The sequence below is a fragment of the Cyrtonyx montezumae genome, unplaced genomic scaffold (assembly GCF_038088225.1).
Source record: "Cyrtonyx montezumae isolate F1298 unplaced genomic scaffold, pur_monq_1.0 scaffold_30, whole genome shotgun sequence".
NCBI classification, from domain to species: Eukaryota; Metazoa; Chordata; class Aves; order Galliformes; family Odontophoridae; genus Cyrtonyx; species Cyrtonyx montezumae.
Window position 1 is genome coordinate 11,254,162 of NW_027072035.1, and position 11,049 is coordinate 11,265,210.

Consider the following 11,049-nt stretch of genomic DNA (forward strand, 5'->3'; position numbering starts at 1 on the left):
AGTGTGCCCAGGTGGCCAGGAAGGCCAACAGCATCCTGGCCTGTATTAGAAATAGTGTAGCCAGCAGGAGCAGGGAGGTGATCATCCCCCTGTACTCAGCCCTGGTGCGGCCGCACCTCGAGTACTGTGTTCAGTTTTGGGCCCCTCACTACAAGAAGGACATTGAGGCCCTGGAGCATGTTCAGAGAAGGGCAACAAAACTGGTGAGGGGTCTGGAGCACAAGTCTTATGAGGAGCGGCTGAGGGAGCTGGGATTGTTTAGTCTGGAGAAGAGGAGGCTCAGAGGAGACCTTATTGCACTCTACCACTTCCTGAAGGGGGGTTGTGGTGAGGAGGGGGTGGGCCTCTTCTCCCTGATAAATAATGACAGGACGAGAGGGAATGGCCACAAGTTGTGCCGGGGAAGATTTAGATTAGACCTGAGGAAACATTTTTTTTCTGAAAGAGTGGTCAGGCACTGGAATGGCCTGCCTAGGGAGGTGGTTGAGGCACCATCCCTAGCGCTGTTCAAGAAGCGTTTAGATGAGGTGCTGAGGGATTTGATTTAGTGGTCCAGTGGGTAGGAATGGTGATAGGAGGATGGTTGGAATAGATGATCTTGTAGCTCCTTTCCAACCTACGAACCTATGAAAACAACCAGCAGGTGTATTGAGCTGCTAGGAATGGAATGGATCAAGTGGATGTGGACTGGCAACATTAGGGTGAATTGTTTATAGCTAGGTGGGCCTGTGACACCTCAGGCCATCAAGGAAGAGAAGCAACATACAGATGGGTTTGGGACTGAGGGGTGGACTTTACAGTGGATGTTATTGCACATGTTATCCTTGAATGTGAAACATGTAGTTATTAAGCAAGCTAAGTGGATAAAAACCCTGGTATTGAGGACAATGGCTGAAATATAAATACAGAGATACCTGGCAGGTGGATTATATTGCATTTCCTCAGACTTCACCATGGCAACCACTATGTGCTTACAGTGGTGAAAGCAACCAAGATGGCTGTAAATACCCCATGCCACTGCCCGAGATACTGTCCTGGGTCTTGAAAAGCAAGTCTTGTGGCCACATGGCACCCAGAACGAACTGAGTCAGACACGAGACTTATTTCTGAAAGAGTCTCGCAACCAGGGCCAAAGAGCGTGGAATTGAGTGGGTATATCACATCCCCAATCATGCACCGGTCTCTGGAAAAATCAAATGATACATTGTACTGATAAAGTTTACATTGAAAGCAATGGGACATTCAAACATTGGGGCATGCATTTAGCAAAAGTCACCTGGTTAGACAACACTCATGGATCTGCCCTTTGTGCTGGTCCTTCCCAGTCAAACATCCTGCATACCATAGGAGGGGATAAAGTTCATATTATGAACGTGCTGGGCAAGAGAGTCTGGGTTATTCCTGCATTGGGCAAAGGAAAGCCTATTAATGGGATTGCTTTTTTTGGGGGACCTAGGTACATGTGGGTAATGCAGAAGGATGTGTACCTCAAAGTGATTTGAAGCTGAGTGAAAACAGCCAATAGTTTAAAATATATGATGTTAAATTACTACATTATACTGTAAATCATCATTATAATGGTCTTTATATATGTCTTGTTAACACTCTTACAGTAAGAACTAGCCAGGTTAAAGAAGAACATGCAGATGGAACTAGAACTACTTTTTGCATGCAGTAACCCAACACTGTGAATCATCCCTCATGCACTGAAGGACTGTTACAACAGATGTAAGCCCAAAGCTATGAAAAGCCAATTTACATGAATGGCCCATAGACTATGGGAATAATATGGGTTTATATACATACATTACATATATTTTGAGACCTGAACGTGATGGTATGGTGTGGATATTATCTTAGTTTTTGCAGTGGAGTTGTTTTCTTCAGAGTGTCTGGAATACACACACACACACACACACACACACACACACACACACACACACACATATATATATATATATAAGCAAGATAGGGGATAGTAATTAGTCAGGATGTGTAGAAATTTTGAGACCTGAACGTGATGGTATGGTGTGGATATTATCTTAGGTTTTGCAGTGGAGTTGTTTTCTTCAGAGTGTCTGGAATGATGCTGTGTTTTGGCTCTAGGAGAAAAACAATGTTGAAAACACACTGAGGTTTATAGATGCTGAGAAGCAATGTTGAACAGAACCAAGGCCATTTGCAGCAAAGAGCCCAAGGAGCGTGTAGAGAACAGAATTAGGACAACTGACTTAACCTTGCTGAAGGGATATTCCATGTCATATTAATCATAAGGAAGATTATGGGGGTAGGAGTGTATCTCTGTCTTCTGCTGCTTAAGGGACAAATGAGGCATTGGTTGGGGTGGTGAGAAATTGCTTCTGCATCAGTTCTTATATACATTTGTCTCATTCCAATTGTCAGAGCAATAGGGGAGATTCTTTGATATATCTGGAGTGAGACTGAGACACAAGTGAGGTCAAATATTGTCCAGCCAGTTTATTATCAATTAAAGTGATGGGGAAAGGAAAAACTGGTGAGTATTACTAGTTAGGGTGATGGGGAAGGGAAAGTGGGTGATAGGAAAGATGGGAAAGAGCAAGAATTATGTTAACTCTTTTGACCGCATCTGAGACACGAGTGTCCCAATTGGATTTTTACAGTTTCACAAATTTCTTAAGGAGGCCATTGGATTGTTCCACAGTGCCATTAACTTGGGAGTAGTAAGGAGTGTGAAATATCCAATGAACACCTTCCTCTCTGGCCCATTCTTGTACTACTCCTGAGGTGCAATGGAAGCCATTGTCTGATTGGATGTAATTGGATTTTGGAAAAATGCTAAACCATTTCTTTAGAGCCCTTACAGTGTTTTCTCTTGTTGACTCAGAGAAGGATTCAGCCTGTGGTAGGCCAGAGACTACTTCACCCCTATGAACACGTATTATTTTGTCTTCAGATTTCTGGAAAGTGCCAGTATAATCAACCTGCTACATTTCCCACAGGAGCTTTCTCTCCCTTCAATGGAGGGGGGTTCTGTGAAGGGTATCTGTCCAGACAGGTGTGGAAAAGGTCACAAGCAGAAATGCGAGAGCAGCATTATTCCCTGGTAATAGGCCAGCCACCTGCTGGAGTCATATGGTAAAGATCAAGGGCACCAGTATGCCCTGCTTTATAAATAACCATTCAGCAAGTCATTCTTAGTTGTCACCATCTGGTTCCCCCTGCCTCAGTGGAGCTATCCTGGCAAGTTTATCTGCCTGTTGTTCTAGTGAGTCACAGAGGTGCTGTTCTCTTGATGGAATGTGACCCATGCAACAGAAAATTGGCCTTGCTTGGAGTAAGAATCTCCTGTCACTTATCCTTCTGCCAAACTGACATATGGCTAACCTCCCAGCTGTTTTGCTCCCAGAAAGGAAGCCACTCTGTACAGACTTTGAAGAACACATATGAGTGGATGTTCAGTGGACTTGTTCTCTTGTTGCCCCTGGCCTGCAAGTCTTCAGACAAAAGACTTCTTGGACTTGTCCAAGACTTGCCTGGACTTATCCATCTCTTAAAGTTGTCCAACAGTAAGCTTTGAGACAAAGCTGCAGAAATAGTCTCTTACAACATTCACAATATATGTGAGTAAGTATAAGAATATAAGAATACATAAGTAGAATAATCACTGAAGTTGGAAAAGACCTCTAAGACCATCCAGTCCAGCCATCCACTTATCACCAGTATTTCCCACTAAGTCATGTCCCTCAGTACAACATCTAAATGTTTTTTGAACACCTCCACCAGCACCCTGGGCAGCCCATTCCAGTTATTCTCAGGTAGGCAAGCACTTCATGGAGGTTTCTTGATTATCTTCTGCATCTTTTCAAGAGCCAAAAAAGAACATTTTGCAAATGACATGGGCTGCACCCAAAGTAACACCTCCTATTTATTATGTTGGCCTGCATGATCAGAGTTGGATGGATGGAGTCAGAGGTTGAACCAATATTCTTTTCCACAAATGGCAGCAGAGGGGCGGTCTGGCAGAATGGCACTTGGCATAGAAGTGAGTATGGAGTCATAGTATGGAACTAAATTCCCTGAAAAAATGGCATCCATTGACTTTCAGTGATGCTTATTGAATATTTGTGGAAATGTGAGGCAATGGGTGATACATTTCAGCAGTGATGACGATGGCAGTGGGTCACATTCACTGGTGCAGGTTTTTAATGTGTGGCATGTAGGCTCTTGCTCATTGCTGGCATAGTGGTGACTGTGTTGAAAAAACACTGTTTTGTAGCTGAGAATTTTCTGTCAGTGTTATTGTGCTCTTTGTATCTCTTGTAGTTTTCATGGAAATAAATAGGAGGCATTACTTTCAGAGCAACCTGTCTCATCATATTTTCCCTAAGTCATTATTCCTTAGTGAGACAAATTAAAAATTTATTTCCTGTTACCTGTTGAAGGTATTTATTTTGTTATTTGTTCCAGTTATCAATGGTAGAAGTAGAAAAAACAAATATTCTGATTTATTTAAAACATTTTCACATTTTCCAATCAAAATTAAAGGGCTTAACAGACATAACACTACCTTGCAGGAATAAGTGTTAAAAACAATTAAATGAAATTTTGATCCCTCCTTTTGAATTGTTCTGTAAAGGAAAATATTCCATGTAAATTATAGGACAGCACTGAAATATTAAACCTGTATTTTTTTTTTAATTAAATATGCTTTCTGAAGTATTTCACATCTTTAAAAAAAAAAAACAAAACTCAAATTGAAAATCTGGATCACAAAAATTGAAGTGCATGGTTCAGAGTAATTTGGATTATTTAGAAATAGCAAATAACAAACATACTGGAAATCAGGATAAAAATAGTATCTCTGCACAGAATTCTTGCCTTACTTCTCTAACATTTTTCTTTTTAATGTTGATTAAAAATCAGATGTGCCCTGTGTATAGCCTGAAACTTGTCATCATGTGCTTTTAGTCAAGTGCTCAATTCACACATATTTCAGATAGGATTTTCATATTTTTAAAAGCATTATAGGGCTGATTATTTATAGTGCAGAACTGTAAGATGGAGCTGAGTGCTTAAGAAGCAAAATGGACAGCTTAGAGTGTGTGCTTCTCATCTCAAAGTAAATGGCAAGCAAATTTATGTTGCTTGCAGTGTGTATGATCAGGGTGGCAATGCAAGTTATTTTCATATCTGGCAAGTCCTTCATTGCCTGATACTATGGTAAAAAATTGTAGAGGTATTTTGGGCCAGTGTAAGGAATTATATGCAAGAGCTTCTCTGTTAACTCTGAACAAAATGTCCCCCACTCATGACTCATGTTTGGTTCCATCAATTTGCTGACGATGGAGTGTCACATTAGTTAACAAAGTCCAAAGAGAAACCTGTATAAATGTCCCTGGACTTCAATATCAACTCCCAAGATTTGTTACCTCTTTGTGGGGAAGTAAGAAATATTACCCTGCTGGAAGATAAACTTCCTGAAACTAGTGCTCTTTGAAGTGCTGGTGTTCTATCAGGCTTCCTGGAGAGCTGTAAAACAATGACAAGTGAAACATCCTTCGTCTGGAACACTCCCCAACACTACATTGCACTGGGCTTTTTTCAGCCAAATTTCAAACTCTGAAGTTTCTTTGAAAACGTGAAAAACTATGAAAAGTATACAAAAGAAAAAAACTGAATAGCTTGTTTCCTGTAAAATAGTCTTTCTGTACCTAGATAAAGAAGTAGAGTATCTTATTTTAAAAATGTGTATCAATCATATCTGTGAGTTCTTTTAATTCAATAAAGATCCATTTTTTCAGAATAAAAACTATCTGATTACTTTATATGGAGTTAGTAAAACTTGATAATAAACCCAAATTGAGTTGGATTATGGTACCTAGAGGTGATGTGTCATTATGAGCTTTCAAAGTTATATGAACTCTGATTATTTGTATTATACGAATCATATGTGGTTTCTAACATTGCATAAATAATTCTCTCTTCAAAGCTTTGATTTGACAATAAGCCAGAGGATAGGCAGAGAAAAAAACAAACTACTTTTAATTTATACTGGGGGAAAAAGACAACTGAACTGTATGCAGACACATCCTTGAAGGATGCAGAGATGTGTTTTTGCTCTCAAAATAAATGTCCAGTTCAGTGTCCACTCTTTTCGTGTAGAGAATTATCAAAAATGTCTTACATAATATAAATCAATACAGTGTTAGATGTGACAAAATAAGAGTACAGAATGGATCAGGAAAGGAAAACGTGATTATACCATCTTGCACATATACACCCCAGTGTTTTTAAAGTATAAGAAAAATGGAAGATGATTTTTTTCCTTTGTTGAAAACGTTCTGTATTAATCTTTGGAAAGGGTAGAATTTTCTTTTTTTTTTTTTTCAATTAAAAATAGAAACTCAGGTTCTAAGATTAAAAACAGAATCATGGCTGAATATATTTCAGCAGCAATTCAGCAAATCTAGAGCAATATTTTATGTTAGTCATTTATTGTATTTGTTTTTTGAAATCAGTTACTGGAAGTTTTGTATTTAATCTGATTTTACCAAGTTGTTTTTGTTTGTGTTTTTTTCTTCTTACTGGGTAACTGTCAGCTGAAAAATCTGTACTTCTTTTTCCCCTAGAGGCATACTGGTTGGTGTCAGATGCAAAGTATTTCCTGTTCAAGCAGTGTCCCTTTACCGCTGGCATTCAGCTCAGTAGTATGTTATTGCAAACATCTGGAGCATGCAAAAAAACACTGTCTGGCTTCTTTCCTAAAGTGCTTCAATCAGAACAGTCCAAGCAAGAGAAATGGCGGATTAAATGAATAACCCAAATGCAGGAAAGCAAGAAGCAAGAATACAAAAGAAAGAACAGCAATTATTTACTTGTCAAGCCAGCAGTATATACACACTGTCTCAAAGGCCACTCGAGCTACTAAGATTAAAAAACTTCATTATTTCATATGCAGTAAAGTGAAGGTGAACATTCAGGCTTTTGTTTTAGATTGACCTGTTGACTGATGATGATCTATGTCAATTACTTCCCTACTCCCCAGATTCATGCACGTTATATTAAAAACCATACTACAAGCTAGGAGAGAGAAGCCAGCAACATGAATGGTAAGGTTCCATTACTCTGGTGAGCATAAGACTGGATTATGTGGGTTCCAAGTTGTCCCTTGAGGTAGTGACACACTGGTTCTGTCTGCATGACTGAGCTGGCCTATAACATGACAAATTCGTGCACCGAGGGGACCACCCAAAATTTTTCATGCTACTGAAAAATATTTCCATATTCTGTTTCTCAGTTGGGACAGTTGTAAATGAAAAGATGTCATATTTTCATATTCTTTGCTCTCTAATTATAGTATAATGTTATTGTTATCTGTTAGTGATATGTCCATTGATGCTTTTCCACTATGCCCCCTATTTTATTTTATTTTTCCACTTTTAACAGTACTTTCTATAAAACAGTTGCCTTACATAGTCCTACAGCCACTTTTTCTGGTGTCAGTCAGATGATTCCTAGCAGTCTGTTGGGTCCTATGGCCTATCTTTAGAATATAAATTACAGACTGATGCATCCTAGTATGTACAGTTTACCAAATATTTATTTGAAAAGCAAGACCAGTTATTTTAAAGGAAGCAATATTTACAACAGTTATCCATATGTCTCATCCACCAGTCATTCAAATTGGCCATACTTGCCTACCTAAGCTCTGAATTTGTTCCAGAGAGTTTGCAATTCTTTGTGGCTGTGTTAGGAAGACTCAGAACTCCACTTTGCCCTAGGTAAATACTATGTGTAGGAGAAACTTCTAGAGTCATGTTGCATGAGTGTGTTATGTTACTAATGTTGTCATTACCACTGGTATGTTTTTATCTACAGGTTCACAAAAAAAAAAAAAAAAAAAGGATTCTATCACTGATGTGCTCTTATTTCTAATCCCAGCTGAAAGAGAGAGAAACAACACAGAGGTACAGCTTTAACTTTTTCATAACCAAGACAATCTGTGGAATAGATTATGTCCTTTTTAGCAGGAAGCAGGAGAAACGAGAAATGAAACAGAAGAAAGCAGTTCCACATTATATATTTATGAATGTATATATGCGTATATATGGATGTATGTTTATGTATGTTACTTGTGTTTGTGAACACTTCGATAATATTAATAACTATACCTAAATTTCTTTCACTGCAGATGTCAAGTACAATTTTGAGTTGCCATATAAATCACACATATTGCTATTTTTTAGCATTGAAAAAGGCTAAGTTTGATTATTATTGAATTTTCTTGCAAAAAAAGATTTGACACACAATAAATCAGTAGATTTATCTAAAGAAAAAAAATCAAAAATATAAATGAAGTACCTAAGAAGAAATTCCCACATATAATTTACAATATAAAATATAGGGAAAATGCCACTTTTTAAAATAAAAATGTGTATTATTTGTGATAAGAAAAGCATACCTGGGCTGCTTCTGGTATCTAGAGATTAGTTAAAGAAAGTATTCTCACCATTGCCCAAGTATTTAAAATCTAAAGATACTTAGTTTATGTTATTAGTATAATTTCTAAGTTTCTTACACTAATTTGGACTTCAGCTAAATGTAAAAAGATAAAGTTAAGAGGACTTGATAGAAATGTGTTACTCTATGCCTGATGATTTATCTTCTTTATTCTTCACTTTCGAAAACTGCATCAGTAGTGAGCCTGAGAAAATAAACCCCATTTAGCATTACTTACCTTTTTGAGTTTGGAATTTGACAAGCTTTTGAATATTTGAATTAAAAAGGGAACGTAGAAACAAAACCACAGAACAAAGCTACAAAGGACTCCAGGAATAGCTTATTAAAATTCTGCTTAATTTTGTTAGAAAGGTTGATTGAAATTTACATAAATATCTCAGAGTAGTGACCTTCTACGTTGCTTAAAGAATTCTAAACTGGTGTAATCTGGTAAAATAACATCTCAGTGAAACCCTTAAGCCAACTTATAACTAGCTAGCTCTCCTGGCTTAGCTTGCTGCTGAATACATCTCTTCTTTCTCTTTGAGGTTTAAATAAGATTTAACTAGGATCTAAAATCCCATTCCTAAATTTTGTGTTTGTTTTCCTAAATTCACATATACAAGTTTTACAGAAATTTCGGGGCTGATTTCTTGTGTTTGAGACTTTGCGATCCAAACTTCCAGTAGTTTCTTAATAGTTTGCTACTGCATGAAACAAATAATCCAAGTACAGATTAGAGATTCTTTTAAAAAGGTAGAACTTATGTGCTTTGTTTTAGGGTCCAGGATTCATCTGATGAGGTGTCCTTTTATCAGATGTATGGATGGAGCATACTCAAGTACCGCTTTGTTCTCACAAGGCACTTTCACATGAAGATAGAAATTCTTTTACTGTTACACAAGTTGTACAGTGGACTTAATCCAGATAATTTTGGGCCATAGAATGAGAAACAGAAATGTATAAATCTTGCATTGCTTACAATTTCTGACATTTACTTCCTGTTATGGGAAAAGTGTTATTACTGAGTATGATTATTCAAGAACCAGGGGAAAATGCATGCCCATTTCCATGATTCCATTCAATGATCATTTATTCTGAAATGTTGAAATTTTTATCAAAACTCTTCTTTTATGTCATGCCTTTTGAAGTTGGTAGACTTCCTGACTACTTAATGTCTGCTATCACTACACAGCAGTTTATATTTGAAGCGTTTTTATGTGTCAGAGATTCTAAGCTAATGTACTTATTCAGCTAAGAAGTAGAAGATGAGTATAAGCTATACTTAGACTATATACTAACACTAATATATACTATATAGTAATATATATACTGTGTATTATACTTAGCCATATACCCTGTATCAGAAGTATATAAGAAAAAAATAACCTGCTTTGTTTAGCTTTCCCTTGTGCAGTACTTCATACACAAAAAGAAACCAAGTCAAGAGTTTCAGAGAATGGCACAAAACGGGTCTGTGCAAAATTCATTGCCATGTCTTCTTTGTGTATCCTTTTTGGTGACTCAGCTTTGTTTTCCAACAACACTCTGTGGGACTGGCAAATCAGAGCCTGCTTACTTTTTATTTTAGAACAGTTACACGATAAGCCATGTGATTCAGATTTTTAACTTCTTTTTACTATTGCTTTTACTTAGTACTTGCTAAAACATTTTTTATCACAACTGTGTCTTAAACACTGGATTCCTCCTTGTTCTTGTGACACTTAGACACCAGAGCAGAGATTGATACCTATCCATAGCAGGGCTTTCAGCAATTAGTTCAAATGCCTTAGCAGAACTATTCTCTTGGGAATTTTTTTTCTAGGTAAAAAGGTTATCTGGAGCCTAAAATGCAGATACTTGACATTCTGAACTTTGAAGAGGATGTAAACTGTATCCTGCTCAGGCTGACATAACAAGATCAAAGTGACGATTAAAAACTCAGTCAACAGCCATATTTTTTGTAAGTTAGTTTCTGATCCTGTATGGGACCTGGTTTATATAAGCAACTTTTTGCCTGAGTACAGTCACCAAAAGCTCCCTAACCAGAACCCCAAGATCAGAACTCAGATTCTGCACCCCTGTTAAGGAACCCTGAGTTATAGGATCAAACTCACACAAGCTCTTAGTGATTATTTTACTGATGTTTACAAACTGCAGTTTGATACTTCCAGTTTCAAGACTGCTTGAATACCCCTCCGCAAGGTACTGAAAATGACCCTCTGGACTTGTTAATTTGCATATAAGAATTTAAACAAATTTACATCACCTATTAATTTTGACAAAGACCAGACTTTTTTCCCTTCTGATACTTCTGTTTCTTCAGATACAAAATAGTGACTTCAGGGGAACAATCGTTGGCTCAGCTGTGTGACATGATAGAGTACTTGGAGCTTTCTATATCCTGGAAGGTAACTATTTGGAAGATGTTGAAAGTACTTATGTATTTTATTCTAACGAATGTAACTTAACTCCTGCCACAGTCAAGACCTAAGAAGGTTTATTCAGTAAACTCACAAAGTTTTCTTGTATCATAAACAATCATATTTTTTTAGCTCTTACATCAGT